The sequence below is a fragment of the Haliaeetus albicilla genome, chromosome 25 (genome assembly GCF_947461875.1).
Source record: "Haliaeetus albicilla chromosome 25, bHalAlb1.1, whole genome shotgun sequence".
Taxonomy (NCBI): domain Eukaryota; kingdom Metazoa; phylum Chordata; class Aves; order Accipitriformes; family Accipitridae; genus Haliaeetus; species Haliaeetus albicilla.
Window position 1 is genome coordinate 18911949 of NC_091507.1, and position 19734 is coordinate 18931682.

Sequence of the window (19734 nt, forward strand, 5' to 3'; positions counted from 1 at the left end):
AACGTTGCTCACGTGTCCCACGCTGGAGCGAAGAGGATGGGTGTCCGTAAGCCAAGTGAACCTGCCACAGGGAAGCTGCCCCGCACAAGCCTCTGGTTTGCAAGAGAGCCATACCTCCTCCAAAAATGAGCACAGACTCACCCTGGTCCCCTCAGCATCTCCCCAGAGGCAACGCCAACTGAAGCAGGGTCAATACTCCTGAAATGAGTACGGCTCCCCAAGAGACCGATAGGTACCTGGTCAACACTTTTCTGAAGCACCCTGGTGCCCAGGTCCCCTCGATTTTATTTGGAGAGAAGTGTTGGGGCAGTTCTGAAGATCCCCAAACAGCAGCATTTTTAGCTGTCTGAATTCCTCTGAAGGTCTGGCATTTAGCGCTTGGGGTCCCCAGGTGATACGGTAAATGAAAAACTGCTTTTGAACACACTGCACACGCTTAGCAGTCCAGTGCTACAACTAAATTTTATCATAGATTTAAAATATTTTTCTAACCACCCTGAAAAGTCATTTCTAAGACCAAATCAGTTCACCAGCCTCATTTTCACAGGGTTGTTCATGGCATGCTCCCCACATGCTGGCTTCTCAGCAAAGTCAATAGCATCCCAGGGAAAGCTCCTCTACTTGCCCCATATGTAACACTTAACCGTTTCGCCAGCACAGCATAACAATTAATTAGCACATGTTGTCTGTAGTAATTACAACAATGTGGCACATTTCACTTGAATTTAGCTTAGTGAAATTTAGTTTTACTTATATTCATGCCTTATCTTCAAGCTTGCTTTCTGTACCTGGTTGTTTTTCACTGAGTTCAAATGCAAATAGATAAACCCTGTTCGCATTTCCTTCCAAAGGAGGAATGTGTTTATTTCCAGAATCTATACGCATCCACTAGGAAAAGTCACACAGGACAACTGAAGGTTTGGGGGTTTTTTTTGCTCTGTTCCTAGCTGGCTGAGCATAGTGGGTGTGCTGTGGGTGATGCTAAAGGGAAGCCACTTTTCTTCCATTTCTCAACAGAGAGGCTGAGGGATTTTTTTGTCCCAGTAAAAAGAAACAGCTACTGTGTGGTTCTTGGTTTATGTAGCCCACAAAAGTGTAGAGAACTCGATAGAGGACAATGTCAGGCAAATAGGGCACAGTATCAGGGAGAAACATCCATCATTTTTGCAGGTAGTAGCCAAACATAATCCATGTGTGAGCGCAAATGCAAATTCATGGGCAACAAAGAGCCTGTATGTTGAATATATAAACAGTTCAAACATAAAGAACCAGATTCTTTCCGAATAACTTTTATCTGAACATCTGACCTTAAGAACCAGCCTCAGTTAAGTGCTGGCAAACACCAAGATTTGGAAGGAAGTTAGGGGTGTTGCACTATTTTGAAAGCTCTGTTTTGAACCAGCTGTCATTACGAATGTCTGCTGGTACCCCGTCTTAGCATACAGCCTGTCGCTGTTGAGCATAATGGGAACGAGCCAATGGAGTGTATTGAGCTATGCTTTCTTGCATGTCTTTGTAGCTCAAATTATCCCTTCACACAGCCATAACAGGTAAGCTTTGAATCTATTTATGCCACATTCTAATTGGTTCCATTTAATTTGTGTACATGTGTCTTTATGTGTGTTTGTGTATATATATATATATATATGCATGCATATTTATATGCACATATGTACATTTGGACACCATTATTAAATGTAAATATGCATATTGTCACAGATTATTGCTATGTTTGTCACAGATTCTTAGAGTAGTTGGCTTTATTATACAATAAAACAACCATAGAAAGTTAATGCCTTCTTTAGAATAAATAAGGAACACAGGACTTATTATACCATATGCGTTTAATGGTTTGGACATCTCAGTGCCCACATGAAAACAAGGAAACATATATTGCAATAGGCAGTATAATTATTTCAGCAAGGAACATCCATCCCACACTCCTAGAAATATGAGATTCAGCATCACGAGATCCTAGCATTATGTCATCAGCTGCATGAGTTTCACAGCTTATCTTTCCGATTTTATGTTACAGAAGTAAACTCCAACAAAAATGTATAACACTGCCAATTTAACAGCACATTTATGTTAATACTAGCTGAAATGGTTTCAAGAAGGTGAATAGGATCAGCGTTTCTGTATATATGTGTGCACTGACGCACATATATATATGCATACGCACACATGCACGTATAAATGCATGCATGTATGTGTGTGCACTATGTCTATAAACTGACTTTAGAGATGCCATTATTTTAAAAGGTTGATTCCAAGTACATTAAATTTGAAAACAATGTTCCGTACATTTGACCAATTTAAAGAAGCCCCTGCTGGTGCACGGAAGACCGAGCTAGCTGATATCATTAAACATCATCAGATGAGGCTGCAGGTAGCTGAAACGTTCCTTAATGAAAATTTAAAGAGAGCAGATTAAGATGATATTCCTCCAATCCAACAGAACACAAAGGTAAAGACATTCAATTACAACCAAGATCTCATTTAGCACTAAAGGAGTGTTGTTTGTTGATCAAAATTTATTGCCTGAAGTGAACAGCTAGGCTTCTGACTATGTATATAATTACTTTCTACAATGTACTCTCCTAACACTCAGATACAGTTAAGGAAGATGACATTTTCCATAATTTTAGACTGTGATGTCCATGACCAAGAGTTAGAAAATCTCAGCAGCAGCAACAAAGACCTTTTTATCTGTGCTATTCTATGTCCTAACATTGTGAGAAATAAAATAAATCTGTAACAACATGTATTTGTTTTCTGAACTACTAGGTTAACTGTTTTAATACGGTTTAGTTGGCCAATAGAATAAGTGGCACCAAGGAGGTGGTTTGGGCAAGATACTCTACCTGTGTGTCTGTCCAGAACCCTGGCAGCTTTCTCCTGAGCACATCAGGATGGTTTTTCAGTGGGAAGACATTGAGGGTGCTCAGCTCTATACCAGATCTGTCATCAGTCCAGAGAAATGCATCACATCTTCAAAATCCTATAACTAAAAAAGATACCGACAGGCAGGAGTGTGACAAGAGGAGAGGAAGAATAACCAGGAGACTGGAAGGACGGATTTGTTAGGGAAGATTAAATGAGCTAAATAGCTATGGGCTGGCTTAATGCTAAATAAACACAACATCACGCTAGTTAAAAAATAGTGGAGGAAAATAGCATCAATGAAGGAAAAGAGGGAGATTTGCAAAGGGACATAACTAGGAGAAATATGATGATGTTAAGAAAGGAAAAAAACTTCTGACAACAAGATACTCTAGGCAGCACAATCTCTCCCTAGGGACATGGCATCACTTAGGACATTTAATCTAGGCACACAAAACAACCGAAAATATGCCATAGGAAACAATCTCACGGTGTCAGGGAGCTGTACTGGATGACCTAAAAGGCACATTGCTAATTCGTGTGCACCTGTTATCTGTGATTTTCCTTGCTTGTATGGCCAACTCATTGTTACTTGTGTGTATTTGGTTTCTCTGGGCCAAATCCAACTCATGCTGTAGTCAGCAGAAATTTCCGACAGGAGCAATAGGACCTCAATGCCTTTTCCATGTCTTTGCTGTTCTAAAAAGAAAAGAAAAAAAAAAAAAAACAACCCAAAACAAAACACCACTCTGCAAGAACTATTAATGTATGTTGTGTATGAATGTATATACAACTAAACCAGATCGGTCTCTTAATATTTCTGGGATATTTAAACCTGTGTTTATCCTTAGAGATATCTGGGAAAATGTGCATTTGCTTTTACACAGTGGAGGTAAAATGTTTGCTAGGGAAGAAACTTACAGTTCATCTAAAAATAACTTCTGATGAAAAACTGCTTTGGTCACGGAAGAATTAAGATGATTCTCTAGACTAAACTAAAAATATATATATATATTACACAGAAATGGTAGAGCTTGCTCTTTTGCTAAAGTGGTAATGCAACTGATGAAAGAAGCTAACAATGGATTCTGAACTCAAGGCTGTAGTTTTCAAATACTTTTACCCAATATCTGAGTGTATGTAACCATATGATGCTTAAATTCCAGCTCACTTGCAGGCAGGGAATCACTATTTTGTGGCAGCTCAGTGTTGGCCCCTTGAGAGGCACAAATTTCTGTGTAAGTGGGGCTGAATGTTCAGGGGTCAGGGCTCTGTGTTGGTGTTGTCCATATATCTAGCAGCTGGTATTGTAAATCTTTAGAGCAGCGTTTCTTGAAAATACTAAACAGACATTTTGGTAGCCAGTATTGAGCCTGTGGCTATACTGCTTCAGGCTGTGATCTTGTCAGCTTTTACAAGATAAGGAGGGTCAGGCAGGGTCAGCACTTGGATTGGTAACTCTAAGGAAAGGCAGTAGCTGCAGGAAGTGTCTTAGGCAATAGAAAAGACGTAACTGTTTTCCCTGAGCCTTTTCTAATACCCTGATGAAGGCATAACGCCCAGCTGTGACACAAGAGCAAGATCCTCACCCTCTGCAGTCATCGAGTGCCTCATTTTCAAAGGGGTCTTCCCCTGACCTGGCGTGGTGTGCGGTACAGTAAGCAGAAGACCGCGGAACTCGGGTACCGCTTGCACGTGTGCGTGGTCCTGGTGAAACGGCACGTAAATGCATGGCCCCGGCATGTTTTGTCAGGAAGGGGGTAGCAGTGAACATTTCTGACATCTTTAGGGATGCTGGCAGCTCCAAATTAAGTCTTTGGCTGTGTTTATATAAGAAAAGACAAGCCTACTGAGCCAAGACCTTGTACACCGACTTTCAGCCTCACACATTTCCACAGAAAGTATAGAAGGGCTGACAATGAAATCCTTGCCCAATGGTCTACATTGCCAAGAATTTTAAATTGTGAGTTAACCAATTTCTTCTCTAAAGTTCAAACAATAAATAAAATTCTATGTGAAAAATGGAGCCTTTTATTCCTTTGTCAAAATCTGATCAGAGTAAACTACAGATGTTAAAAGGCACTGTAGTTCAAAGAATTAAAAAGAATCTTATGGGGTTTGTATGAAGAAAAGAGTTTTAGAGAATAATATGGAAAATATTATAATGCTATTATATAAATCAGTGGCACATCCTCACTTTGAATACTGTCTTCAAATTTGGTCACCTCATCCCTGAAAAAAAGAAAGTAGAAATAGAACAAGTCCAGAGAATGGCAATAAAAATGATAAAAGTCAAAAGGATGGGAAATTTCTTGAGAAGAGATAAAGAACACATGACTCTCAGGGAAGATTCACCCTCATGGAACTGCAAATCATACACGAACCTTCTCCGTAAACTTGGAACAAACACTGTTGCCTGAGACAATCTAGAAGATGTCCTTGGACCCTAGCAGTTCTTCTGGAAGGCTTTGGGCCCTTGCATGAAGCAGACATTGCTGATATTTTCCTCAATGTACCCTGTTCTCTTGGAGGACTTTCAGCCACTGGAGGCCAATGTGACAGTGGACAGGACGTAGAGCTACATATTAGCAACACCTTTTTTCTTTTGCTGACTATATCCCAAACTCATTTTTTTGGTCTCAGTTTTAGAAACTTCAGTTTTCCATACCTTTCTTTCAAACTTTAGATGAGTTTTTCAGAAAAACATAGGTTATTCAGAGGGACAAATCCACTGACTTGCCTGGCAATGTTTTCAGTTAAATCACTCAGCTTCCTCAAAACTGTCCCAATTGTCTATTCAAATAGTCTCAGCCCTGAAGGACTTGCACAGTCTCCCTCACTTCGTGCGATGGGATCCCCAGGCTTTGTCAGAGCTCTACTTAAGCATGACTATAATATAAATAACACTTCATCTCATGATCTTCCGACTTAATTAGCAGCAAAGGAAAAAAACCAAACCTTTCCTATCCTGCAAGGTGAAACGAAGAGGTATCAAATTTCAAACGGATAAGAGGTATTGCTTTTCCAAACAATGTACAGTTAATTAATGGAACTTGCTGCTGCACGGATAGTACTGAGAAAAACAGCATCATATTTGTAAATGAGGAGGCATTTTCAGGCATAAAAGCAAATCTTCACACAAAGTTCAGATTGGGTTAAATTCAGTAGCATGTATTATGCAGCAGATCAGACTGGATGATAATAATGGTTGCTCCCAGCCTTAAAAAAAAGTCTGTGAGAGTTTTACTAGCTGGTATTATGTAATAATGTCTAATCATCCCAGCGGTCCTTGGCATATGCCAGTCAATGGACAGGGTCAGGAAGGCATCTTCATCCATGGCAAATCCTTTCTCCTCCAACCCTGTGTGGGAACCCTGGAGGCAGCAGTCATATTCACGCTAGCTTGGTGTGCCTTACAGCCCTGCCTGCAGATCGGGAAAAAGCAGACCAAGATCAATAAGGTCTTGGGCAAAAGAGGTTTGGAGGAAGGTGAGGAAGCCAACGGCTCAATGGCTGCAACTAGCCTTATCTTTTGACCTATGTGACAGCACACCTTGGAGTCCCAGTGCCCCGTCACCCAGACCAGCACCCCTTCAGATTGTCCCCAGTCCCTGCCTAAACCCAGACCCACCCACAGGAGCCTATGGAGCCATCAGGCCCATCCTCAACTGCCCAGGGCTGAATTGTACAGGACGATGTTCTCCATCTGCAGGTGTAGGCTATCGATGCCCCTGGCACCCTTTTCTACTTGGGATGTCCTCAGATGGGGGCAGAGACCAGGAGATCTCATTCGTCCTGAGAAACGTTACCTTATTGTGGTGATGCATGATAGATATCTGGTTCACTTCTGAACTGTTAAAAAGATGTGAATGCTGACAAGGTACCAAGAGAACAGAGGCCCTTTTTTCCATGATTGCGCTTACCTAGAACTTCAGTCATCTTACAGGCCCCACAAGAAATCAGGGAATAGCTGTGCTGGAGTCATTTCAGCTATGAGAAGTTGCTTCAGCCTTGTGGGTTGGAAAAGTTATCTACCAGAGGAATAAAGAAAAGAAAAAAAAAAATTAAAAGGAGCAAATCAGCTCCTTACTAGCAGTTTTACACCAGCAACCTGTACTTTCATATAAAGACAGAGCATATACATCATGTAAGCACAAAATGCACATGCAGTTGTGGTTCCACGATGTTTGTAATAGCAAGTTAGATTGTAAATTATTTCTCTGGGAGCAGAAAACACAGTGGAAAAAATGTATATTATTCATAAAAATGATTGTCCTGTTCACTTGTATACCTCTGCAATTTATTCTGTAACAGCTTTTTACTTCAAAGAAATCACTAGCTAATGACATCTCAAACTTAAAAAAATCCACTTATTCACAACCCTGTCCCTGAGGGAATTCCTGCATGTTATCAGAAATTTTTCCAAAGATCATTAACAGATATTACAAACCAATTGAAACTGAGTATTTTCTTTGCAAATTACTTTTAACTTTAGAGCTATTGAAAAAAGACATTGAGTGATTTAATTTACTTAATCTGTCTACAGATTGCAGCTATGTGCATATCCGGTGATTGCATTTCCAACAAAAAGCATATATAACTATCCTTAATAGAGATATTTTTCTAAATTATCGTACAAGATCAGTAAGATCTCTGAAGATATTAATGTTTACTTTTTCATTTAGAAAATTGCACTCGAGAAAGAAATGGGCACCTTTATTCTGTTGTTATCTTACAAATAATAACACAACATAATACTTATTTTACCTGCTATTTTAATTAAAACTCCAATAATCATCACGTCTGTATATCCTTTGAGGATATGTTCTACTGATTTTTCTGAAAAATCACTGTATTTTCATTAGGCTGCGAAGCCAGTATTTTAGAAACGCCTTACGCAGCAATGAGTATACCGAACAAGATCCTCTATCTTGTTCCAATCCAAAACAGCTAAGTGTAGAGCCAGCTAATTCAGCAGAGGAGGGCTGGAGAAGGTATCTTATCCTCCACCTTATTGCCTTAAACTCCTCCCAGAGAACCTTACGCGTATCAGCACCACTTCTGCAGGAAGTATGGAAAATATCTTCCCCCATGAATATTTAGCTTGTAGCTTCCTGGCTAGGGTTCCTGCTCTCTTTGCAGATAAGAGATAAAGGCTTGAACCCCCTGAAGCTCAGGTGGACTTTGAAGGCATTTGCTTTGAATGACGGCGAAGGCAGCTGCTGTACTTTGTGTACTGCTCCGTCCTGATCGTGTGTTACATGTGCTTTGCCAGGTCACTCTTTGTAGACATGTGAGCAAAGCAACGCACAGTTTGAGGAGGTGAATCAGGATTAGCTGCTGAGAAGTTCAGCTCAGCTGAGCTGGTGACTGCCTGGCCAAGAGGCACGAGCAGAAGAAGGATTTTAGGTGCCTTAAGGTCTTTATTGGCAAAAATGCAGGTGATGAACTTAGGGGGGTGTGGATTGCGATCCTGGACTTGGACATCTGTATCCCACACAAGTCTCAGTGATCTCCTGTTGTGGCTTTGGGCCCAGAGATGGCTATCCAGAGAAGGACCCAGATTTGTCACAGCAAATAGGTGCCTAAACATCTTTTCATATCTTGCTGAAAATGGCAGGAGAAATGGGCAGAAAGGGTGGCAGAGGTTTTGCAGGTGGCGATTACTGTTGCATCTTCCTCAGATATTCTGCATCAGCTGGGTCACAGGCCTGGGACCAGCCTAAAGACCTCTCCGTTCCCAGCACTGTTTAACTCTCACTCTCCTGCTGTTTTCCTTTCCTGGGTTACAACAAAAAATCTCACAGTGAAAAGCAATTTTTTCCCAGTGCACCATAAAAATATGGGGTCAGTTAACTTGTGTCAGTTTTGAAACTGCCAGTAGCTGAACAGATTGAGCTACCTGTGGTCCAGGTTTGTCCTGTGAACGTTGAGAGACCAGAAATCTTTACAAAGGTCCCACACGGTTAATTTGGCAGCTTGTTCCTTTCCACCATCCCGTGGTGGCAGGTGGGCATGAGAAAGGAGGTGGCTGCTATTGAGCAAGGAGTATCTGCACGGGTTATTGGTTTGGGTTTAACCCCCACGGCACTCAGATAAAAGCAGAAGGAGGGTGGTGCATTCTGCCTTTCTCCTGGTAAAGGTGCAGCCTCTCAAGTTTGTCACGTTCCTGTTCTTCATTCACCTGCACGACCTGCTCAAGACATGTCTCTTGTCATGGTCCAAACCCCTAGTTTACAGCTATAAGAGCGCTGCAGGCATCAGTAGCTGCCCCTGTGAAATGCTACTGCTTTTTAGGATCCCCTCTTCTGTCACACACACGCAACCGGCATTACAGTACCAGCTCAGACGGCGCACGCATAACCCCAAAAAGACAGAGCCCCAACACGTTTGCCGGTGGCTTTCGCGTCGCGCCAGCAGCGCAATCTCGCGTGCATACGCGGCTCCAGGGATGCGTCAGCTCAGCGCTGGAGCATCCTCCTCCTCTTCCCTCCCAGGTGCCTCGTGTTGCTTGTTTTTTAATACAACCGGCCGCCTCGGGCTCTGGGGTTCCTTCTGCGTGGGGACAGGCGGCAGAAGCCAGCACCGTGCCTCCGTCGAGGGCGACCTGGACTTTCTACCTGCCGGCGTCGGGCGCTGTTGCCGTCAGCTGCCAAACTGGCATGGCTCCACCGGCCGCGGCGGCTCAGCGCCTCTGTTGTCACTCAACCCGGGGCATCTCCGCGGAGTCTGATAACACATCTGCTCATTAATGCCAGTTGTGATCATTGGTCAGATCCTCAGCTGGGATAACTTGACACGGTTGCATTTAAGCCAGTGACAATTAGCGGCAGCTCAGAGCTGACCTGGTGGTTTTCTTTATAACATGGATATATGTTTTGTTGAAAGTGATTAAAACCCACCAACTAATTGCATATAAACTACCAAGCAATCAGAAAATGAAATGATTGTCAGTAACTCCCAGCCTGGGCCAAATTACAACGGTGACAAAGAAGTGATAGCCCCGGATATGTTAACAACTCTCTGAGCTATCCAAGCTCCTTATAATAAAAATAATTAATAATAATAGACCTGCTTCTGGATACATTCATCTTTCTGTAAGGAAAACCTAATGAGTCTGTCTTTTAAAAAAGAGACTATCAGGAAATTCAAATGTGATCCTATTAACTTGTAAGCATAGCATTTTACATTTTAACAATTGAACAGATCAAATCTATTCTTGAATCCAATTTTGAAGTCTTACAAGCAACACCGGTAAGTGAAAAGGAACAGTCCAAGAACTTTCTCAGGATTCTTTTTCTGCCGTTTGTCAAAATTTCATTTTGATCAATACTTCCACCCTGTTAGGTCTTATCACCAGTCCTCTCAACCATAGTAAGCAGAGCTGCAGTAGATGTTAAATCCTAACTACAGGCAAGTAAGGCACTCCTGGAAATAAAGCAAAAGTTTGATAGGTTGTGTCAAAAGGAACTGCTGTTATTATTATAATTTATTATTTGTTAAGCACTGACAATGTGCTCAGTTCTGCTGATTAAGTTCTTCTGAGCAAGTTCTACTGATTAGCTTCTAAGGACAACACACTGTACTACAAAGAAGATATGTGACAGCTATCAAGACTTTTGCTTTCAAGGCTCACTTAGCAAAACAATTACACGCCAGTTATGCAGGTTTTGTGAAAAAAAGGGAGAAAATGCATAAACTGACTAAATATCATGACTTTTGTGTTCACTAATTTTCCTACTCCAGATCTCTCACTTCAGTACTGTCTGACAACCTCAAAGTTACACTGAGATTTGAGGAAGATCTAAAGCCTCATCCCTGCTTATATTCAGTTTTAAGTACATGCTATATTAAAGGCAGGCACACAGGTTGTATTGTTAGGATCGTCTTTGGATTTGGGACTCGCTCCCCAGGAAGGGCAGAGATGACTGAACAGCCCGAGACAGACAAAAACCTGAGCAACTTCAGGCTCACACGCATGTTTCCCTTACACCACAACGCAGATCGGACAGAGTTAGCCAGTGCTCCACTCGTAGGTGGTTACTTGACCTTAGAAAGACTTTTGGGGGTGCAAGTGCCACAAGGGAGCATCTTTCCTATCCTGCTGGGTCAATGCTAGGCTGCCAGCGCTGTTTCTCTAGCAGACCTGTTGTTAGGTCTCTCCACCCTGAGCTATAGGCACATTTTTGCAGGGCATCTGGGAGTCGGGATGTTGGGTTTGTGCTGGTCTAGAGCCACTGCAGCAATTCTATTCCTGAGAGACCAGGTGAACTTTGTGCCTGTTTGTCCTGGTTAAACCACGACACTCTTTTACATCTACTTCAGCATATAAAGGAATCACAGTTTCTACCTCCACCCTTACCCTTACATCATTTACGTACAGTTTACCTCCAGGGTGGCAGATTCCCAAAAACAGGCATTTGATGGCAAAGCGATGTGTGTACGTCTGCGTGCACACGGCAGGGGAGGGGGCTGAGGACTGCTCTAAGAACCGCTGGCCAAATTTGCGAGTCAGGAGGGTGCCAAACAGACATTGTCCCTTGCCCCAGCCAAGCAACACCTAGGCTTTCTAACCGCAGCGTTGCCAGAGCTCCAGCTGTGCAGATGTTCTTAGAAGAAAAACTCCCTTTTGTCTGCCACTATCCTCTAGCCTGCACACTTCCCTAAATCCCTCCAGCACGCTTTTTTTTTTTTTTTTTTGTAACTGACAGAGAGAAGTGAGCTCTTCTCTAAATCCTTTGTGCAAAGATCAAACTGCGTGCATGTAGAACTATTATTTTTTTTCGGGGAAAATCTGCCCTAAAATAATCATTCCGTGTTATCCCCGCAGAGCGTCTGCGCTGCCTTTTAAAATGCATCCAAGGCCACCCTCAAGACCAGGCTCGGCGCTGGCAGGCAGCGGGTCGCAGCCGAAGGCTCCGTGCGTGCGGGGAGGGCAGAGCACGGGCAGCCCGGGGCAGGAGCGGGGTCAGGGGCAACGCAGCTGGAAGGGGCCGTAATCTGAGTTGCTCCTTGCAGACAATGTCAGCCTTTGTACTTAAAGAAAGTTGTGGGGCAACGCCGGAGCCGGGCCGGGGCATGTGAAAAAGGTGTTTCTTTACCTAGCCAGCTTGGACTCTTCGAGCATCCAGCTGGCAGAGCCTGAGGTTTCAGTCAAATCTTGTAAGTTAACTTGAGTTTACTAACAGAGCGGGGAGTGGAGGATTTGGTTGAGAAAGCATAGCCTTTCATTCATAAACTCAGGAACCCTCCTAATGGAGAAAGGAGAATCGGCAAAAATGATCAGCTGATTACGGCACTATTGGGAAATTCTTTAAAAAATAACGACTGAAGGAGAAAGCCCCCAAATGACAGTAGAACAGCAGCTTTAGGATCGATTTCAATGTGGCTTGGGGTTTGACTATTTAACGATTTGATTACCAGCTAGAAAAATGACGAGGTATTAGGCAGAGCGAAGCCCCCGTGTGTGACACCAAGGAGTAGCACAACTCACTGTAGCAGCTTTCCTTTGGGAAAGGCCCCCTCTCTCTCTCTTTCGCTCTTTCTGTTCTTCTTTCTCTTCTTGGGCTCCCGTTTTGCTTGAATGCAATACAGTCAGGGTTTTACGACCAGCCCTAATTTTCCCAGAAGGTGCAGCTCTTAAAAAGCAGCACAGGTTCTTTTACTCAGGACCATAAAAATGGACTCGCGCTCCAGTGCGACCATCTAAATAGTGGATGAACCAATTCCATTAAAATAAAAACATTCTACCTGTGTCCATCCCCCAGCTAAGTTTCTGCCAAAGCTGGAACTAAACCCTAATCTAGCCTTTATTAAAGTGGAGAGAAATCAACTTCCTTTTATTCCCCTGTTCATTTTCTGCCGCTGTGATTTTCTGAATTTCAGGCAAGCCCGTGACCGAGAGCTGCAGGGCCAAAAGGGGGTGGATGTGCCATATTCCTGGCCCAAATGGAAGCAGGAAATACTAAACATCTTGCATGGAAGCCTGTTCTCATCAGGTTTATAGCCCAGCTTTTTCCATCAAAAGCAGTGAGGATGGTACAGACACAGTTCAGAAATGCATCCAAGCATATGGGAGTATATCTACACTAATCCTCCTTTTGAGCTTCATCCAGCACTAAATCAGAGCCACACCGGCGAGAGGAATAATGCAATAACTTGTGGAAAAAGCATGGCTCCTCTCTATTAGGACGGGGAAAATTAAACAACACGACTCACGTTTCTCCTTAAAAACTATTGGAGGAACGTTAACAGCACAAAGCATGGCAGAGACTGGAAAAAAACAAAAGTCAGGTACCACCTGAACTCGCCTGTCCTGTGGCCGTACATCCCCGCGCACCGCAAGCTACACGTGGTGGGACAGCACCTGGAAGAGTAACAGAATAACTCCACGGGTGGCCAAACTCACCTGCAAGGCTGTGAAAACACCTTTTTTGGGGGTTAACCCTCACGGTGCCCACAGCACTGTAGCTGCAGCCACCGCCTCGAGACGTCCCCTGAGAGCATCGCTGCCGGAGTTCAGGGGAAGAAGGGGTGCGCGGGTTGATTTTCCCAGCCAGAACACAGGGCGTTCTGTCTGAGGGAGGAAAAGGGCTTTGCTGAGCTCATCGGAGGACAAGAGGGCCCTATGGCTGTGGCAAGACCCGAAGGGTGTGCCATCGGCGCTGGCTCGGACGTGGGAGAGGAACGGGCAGCGCGGTGACAGCCCGCTCCCCATCGCGGGCTCCGGCCTCACCTACCGACAGAAAAAGCAACAAAAAAAGCTGCGAGAAGAGATCTGCACCAAGTGCTTGAGATGTTCTAGCAGCAGTAGCAGATGCTGACCGGGGCTCGAGCCCTTCATCACTTTTTTTCCCTATGCCCAAAGCAAAAAAAAAAGAGATTTTTCTAACAAGGGCGATCGTGCTCCACAGCCTCCCAGCGCCGCTCTCTGGACCTCGGACGGGGACAGAAAGCAAGATTTTCAACAGAGCTTGCTGCCGGAGTGCTGATGGGTTAGGGAGCTTAAAAGGAGCTGTCAGCTGACAAAACAAGGTGGGTAGTTAGGGATACAAGTTAGGAGAGGGTTTGGCTAACTAACTAGCAAGAGGAAAAAATAAATACAGCTCCACACACGCAAGCACATACACGCGCAGAGCCAACCTACGACTTGCAAACAGCCTATTGTTTCCCCACAAACATCTTCCAACTAGAATTTTCTTGATCATATTTATTGCCTTTTCCTGATTCAAACTGGAAGGAATCATATGTATCTCTGGAAAACCCTCTAAAACATCCAGTTCTTCAAAATTACTGACCAGAATCTCATCTGGCGTAACTCAGCCTCGCCATGTTGACGTCTACAAAGCAGAGCATCTTTACCCCAGCTTAAGATCCGCCCCCATATGCTGTTTCTTTGGAACAACTTGTCTTTCCCCCTTTTTTTTTTTTTCACAATATGCATCTGGTTTAAGGTGACTTTTCCTTTCCCAGCATATGGAGCTGAATGATTATGACGATTTACATTTATTTTAAATCACAGCCTATTAAATGGAAAAATAAATGCTAATATGTTGATATGGTTTACTTCTGAATGAATTATTGATATGAATGAGTAGTTGCAGCTATCATAATTACTGTTTATTAAATAAATATATTTTGAATTAGAGACCCTTGATTAAGAAATCACATTTTTGTCTGAAAATTGTTTCCCTGCTGCTAGTATAAGAAATACCTCACATTACTCTAAATAAAAAAAAAAAGATTGGTGAAATGATTCTATTTTTTATCTTTTCCTTTGCTCTGTGAACTTGGCAGCGCTTTGTGCATATTCCCTTTCACTGCTTCTCTCCTCTAATCAGTTAAGTGAGGCTCTTTCCCCTCTGTTGTTTGTGTGGATCTGTCACATAGCACCTAGAGACACAAAAAAACATTTTAAATAGGAAAATGCAAAACACAAAAACTAAAGGATTGAGGATCAGATACCTGAAACTCCTCTCAACATTTTCTTTCAAGCTGAGCACGTTTCATATTAATGGTGTCTCTTTAACATAAATAATGATCTAATGAAATAAATATGAAATCGAAAGAATCATAAAAAGAATTTTACATTTAAGAATGCCATCTGTGTAACACTTAGCCTAACAATGAAATCGTTTCAGCGCCAAAACAGCTCACTCTGCTTCCAGCACAAGTTATGGGAGAGGGTAATGGTTTTGCAGAACGGCATGAAACTCTGAGTTCAATCGCAGAAGGAACACCTGGGTTCAAACTCGCTGCACTTCACACAGACAATGAATCTTGCACGTGAGTTTTGAACTAGCCCCTGCTAATGTTTCCACCTCGAGTCATCACGAATTTTTCATGCGGCTGCCAGTTTTTATCGCGAGGAAATTTAGACATCAGAGGAGAAGATTTTGCGGGTCAGCGCGAGGGTATCTTGCCATAAACTGTTACACCGATCCTCTGCTTTCCCACTGTGCAAAACCATCCTGCAACCCAGAGTCCGTTTTGTCTGACTGAAGAGCACGGAACTCAGAAACGAGACTCCCTCCAAGTATATCTGTGGCGAGAAAAGTTCTCCCCACGAAGCCCTTAGGACTTAACACCAGACCTAACGTCAGCTTTTAGGACCGTCCTAAGTCCCAGGGTTGCCTGGGTCTGCAGCGGGAGGACCCGTGCGGTAGGATGGAGATGCTGTTTCGTGAACTGGGAAGCCAAGCTCTCGCCGCGTGGCAGAGCCGTGCCGAACACAATGGAGATTGTTTGTTTATACCAGCTGAAGAGGAGGCAACATATTTGTTTTGAGTGAGCTGTGTTAGAATACATATTGTTTTATATGCCCGGGCCTCATTACGCCGTGCTAGTCTTCAATATGGATCAGATCCTAAAATTGTTCGACATACTGAAATAAATGTGAGCTCTACCCACAGAACATCTCCAGACTTAGGCCTCACGTCTATCAATGTCATCTCAAAAAAACAAATGTTCAAAAACGAAAACCAACAAAAGTATCTTAGAGACGGTGGAGGATGCTCACGTGCGGTAGATGCCATTCAAGGGGATGCTGAGAAATTACTTGGAGAGAGAGAAATCCACGTAACAAGACTGGAGAACAGAGTGAGCCTGAAAGAAAAGGAGACATAATTAAGGTTCACTGAAAGAAATATGACTTGTACCAGTCAGGTTTGTATTTTAGAAGTTATTCTGAAACCGAGAGGCAATTCTTCCTTCACATCAGCGGTGCGGCCGCATTAACGTCTCCCCGGGCAAAGGTGGCCGCAGCCCATATTTTGCTTAAAGATATAATCGTGAGAGCATCCACAGAGGAAGAGTTAAAGTGCTGTTCAATAAACAACCTGAAGTGCTGTACGCTCTGTTCATATAAGGGAAGGTATGAGCCAACGGAGAGAGATGTTCAGCTGCAATCAAAGAGGATCTGAGCCTAACTGAGCGCTCACATGACAGTTGGGATCATTTCGGATCCTTTCCAATGAAGATAAAATAGCATCAAAAGCAGGAAGGCTTTTTTTCTTTCTTTTAAGGATGAAAACACAACATCATTAGTCAAATTTACTCTGAACTTCCACCTCCTCATGTTGATTTGTACTCAGGTTGAGTAAACATATCTTTCCATCAAGGTAAATAAATGTAAAAGCCTATCAGTAACTTAATTGCTTAACGAAGGATGCAGTGTGGGGTGTAACACTGTTTTTGACTACCCTGTTAAGTTAACGACCTCTCAAAAACACCTATTATACAGCTTGGCAGTAAAAAAATCTGTTCCTTCTTGAAAATTTGCTTATAAGATTTCAACCATTTTCCAATTATTTTTTCCTAGTGTTGGGGAGGGGGCGGAAACCTCCGCGGACTATTTTCCAGGCGGATCGATGTAAAAATGGAGTTTATTCATTCGAGATGCTGTCCTTCGCGGGCCTGCATGCCACAGAGAGATTGAGCTTGAGGGAAGCGGGGAGTCCGCAGTAAGGGCAGAAGTTACACAGCGTGGGGGAAATATCTCCAACTGAAAATGGCCACGGTGCTGAGCGGGACCATTCGCCGGGTTGGGTAGAGGGCTCAGCCCACGGATGCCTGATCTCGGATGCGTAGCACACACCTAGGGACATCTGGGAATGTGCCCTCCTCTGTCCTTGCACACCTAGTGCCCTGGATTGAGAGGACCCGTGGGAGAAAGCAGTTGTTCCCATTAAAATCAAGCCGTTTAATAGAGGTGCAGGCAAAATCAGCTCTCCGGTGAGAGGGCAGCGAGGGAGGAGCGTGTGCCATGAGGCTGAGATCAAAATCTGGCTCGCGGTGGGCAGGCAGGCAAAGTGCAGAGGCACAGCTGCCAGCCTGACGTGATGGATCAGAAAAGCTGCTAAGGAGCCGCGAGAGTCCAGGCAATTGAAGCAAAGCAAAACACGAAAAGGCAATAGGTCAGCCCATCTTTACAACCTATCAATTAAACAATCGTCCACTTCCAAAAGTGTACGATGTCCTAAGCAGTAGACATCCCAGCACGTGATCGCTACTGTGATGGAAGCTACAGGCTTACCAACAGGAATAATAATAATCATCACTAGGAGCACTAATAATTTTGGATAGGTCATCCTGTAGTGAACCCCTCTGAGGAAATAACATGATGGGGCATTTTGGCTTAATTCTATAGTCCCATATCAGTTTTACTCAGCCCGTCGGAAAACAAAGGTGTGTTCAAAATTGTCCTTTACGTGGGAGGCTTTCGCCAAAATCTCACCCTCCTTCACTTAGTCAGCAGCGGTGAGTGCCGTGGAGTCGGCTTCAGCTGCTTTCTCCAAAACCCTGAAGCTTTCAGAAACATTCATTTCTGCTGGCATCACTCAACAGCTCATTGTTAGGGTTTGTTCTCTTTGGCACGTGTGAACTGGGACTGATGTATGGGGCGATCCAGAATGACAGCCTTCAGCCCCAAAAGTGGATACCTGCTTCCCTCAGAGGCCAGGGACTCACACTTGACTCAGAAGGATATAGGCAAAAATTATCTTTCCTCTCTCATTTGCCTGTGTTAAGCCTCAGCGTGTTCATCCAAATTAGCAATCAGGCAAACTGTGCATGCAGAAATCTGCACTTGTACAAACCGTGCATTTTTTTTGTAACATTCCAAGATTAAATATCTTGACAAAAGATGAAAACCCTTTAACAAATCTGCCCCTAGAGAAAAGAAACATTTTTTTATTCCATTTACTGTCAAAAGACATAAAGAAAGTATAGCTGAACACAGTCCTATAGGTTGATTTGTTGCTTTAAATAATGTCACTAACATCCAGATATCAATGTGATGGTGCAGAAAAAAAGTTCGCATTGAGCTAGATTCAATTACAGACCTAGAAATTGAAATTAAGTCTGATGCTACATGCTTAATTCATGTTTGTGTGACTGAGAAAGGGAGTATCTGGTTTACCTTGGATTTCCTGGCTTAGCGTGGTGAAAACACCACCCATTGCATTAATTAAAAAATAGTTTTCAAACGTAGCTTAAGTGGTATTGCACTGGCAGGAGGAGGCAAACACTTTTTTGTCCTCAACATGTTATGTGATATAAAGGAAGCTGTTCAACATCTTTTTCCTCGATTCCTAGGTAGGTCTTACAATTCTCATTGAAGAATAGGAAAAAACATGATGACCTTTCACAATGAGAAGCCAAAGATTCTTCTTCAATAAAAAAATTAAGGATTTGTCCCTCAAAACCCATAAACCTCTTCTGACCACATAGCTTGAACCAGGTGCACGTAGGCAATCATCACACATGTTATACCGGACTATACTTAGCTCATTTGGGTATCACACCCAGTATGGTATGTTCACGTTTAATACCCCAAAAAACTATATCATATCAGTGGAATTTCAACCAGCACACGTTTGACTACTGGTTTCACATATGGGGCTGGGACTAACTTTTCTCCTAATATGGTGATGGCACAGGCACTATTTAAATGATTCCTGAGCCTTGTAAATATACACCAGATGTATCTTTTGTAAATGTTACATTTTTCAACATCTCAGCATTTGTGAATAGTTGAAAGCGATGCCAGCCATGCTTTAATGGGGCACAGAAGCGCACTGCATTCAAAGAAATGGCACACCATCGCAATAGTCAAAATCACAAGCGCTGTCAAAAAGCCACATTTTCGCTTTATCGATTAGCACCAGGTAACGCGGCGCTCGGCATCACACCCTCATACGTCCCTGTTCCAGCTGACGTTTCCCTGCACATGGGTACGCAGAGAGGGACGTGGAGCTGCCAGGGCTGCCCCGGGGAAGGAGAAGAACCAGATGTGTCCCCCCAAAGCGTACCTTTCCCACCAGCACTGATGCTGTCGGAGGCTACGATACGTTTTTCCTGCTGCTCAGGCTCCTGCTTGGTCTTTCCTTGTTGCAGAGGTCGCTCGGCAGAGGGAGAGGCATCTCCCCTTAGGGACCTCTCCCGGAGCGCAGGGTGAATTCCATCAGCTGTAAGAACCAGCCACCTCCTGGGCTTTCCTGGACCCCTGTATTGCCCCAAGCTTTTCCTGGCTTTCCCGTGTCGCTGCAGAAATCTCACCAAAGGCCCAGAAAACGGCTACGGGAAAAGTCCTCTCCGCACTTTCTACCTGCTGGCACTTGCCCTACCCATCACCACCGCATCCCGACCGTCCCGATGGTCTCCCCGTTAGCACCAGGCAGTAAAAGGAGCCGTTGGAAAAGCAACCATCACATTTGCCTGAAAACGCACCGCTTTGCAAGATTTGCCCCCCAGCTGTCCCACGGATAAGAGGAAAGGCCTTTCTAATGTTGCACAGTAACTATTATTCGCAAGGCAGAGTGGTTTTGCTCTGTGAATTTTGTGCCGGACTTG

The 19734-nt window shown here is 43.6% G+C and overlaps 1 long non-coding RNA gene across 7 annotated transcripts in view; it reads right to left on the reverse strand.

The window, feature by feature from the left end:
* Positions 1 to 1826: 1826 nt before the first annotated feature.
* Positions 1827 to 19734, reverse strand: part of LOC138681895 (uncharacterized) — a 36618-nt gene continuing 18710 nt past the window's right edge. For all 7 annotated transcript variants that reach the window (XR_011322097.1, XR_011322099.1, XR_011322100.1 and 4 more), the window contains 3 exons: positions 15902 to 15987; positions 6807 to 6914; positions 1827 to 3582 (listed from right to left, as the gene is read on the reverse strand). This is a non-coding gene — a long non-coding RNA (uncharacterized lncRNA). The remainder of the gene's footprint in view (positions 3583 to 6806; positions 6915 to 15901; positions 15988 to 19734) is intronic.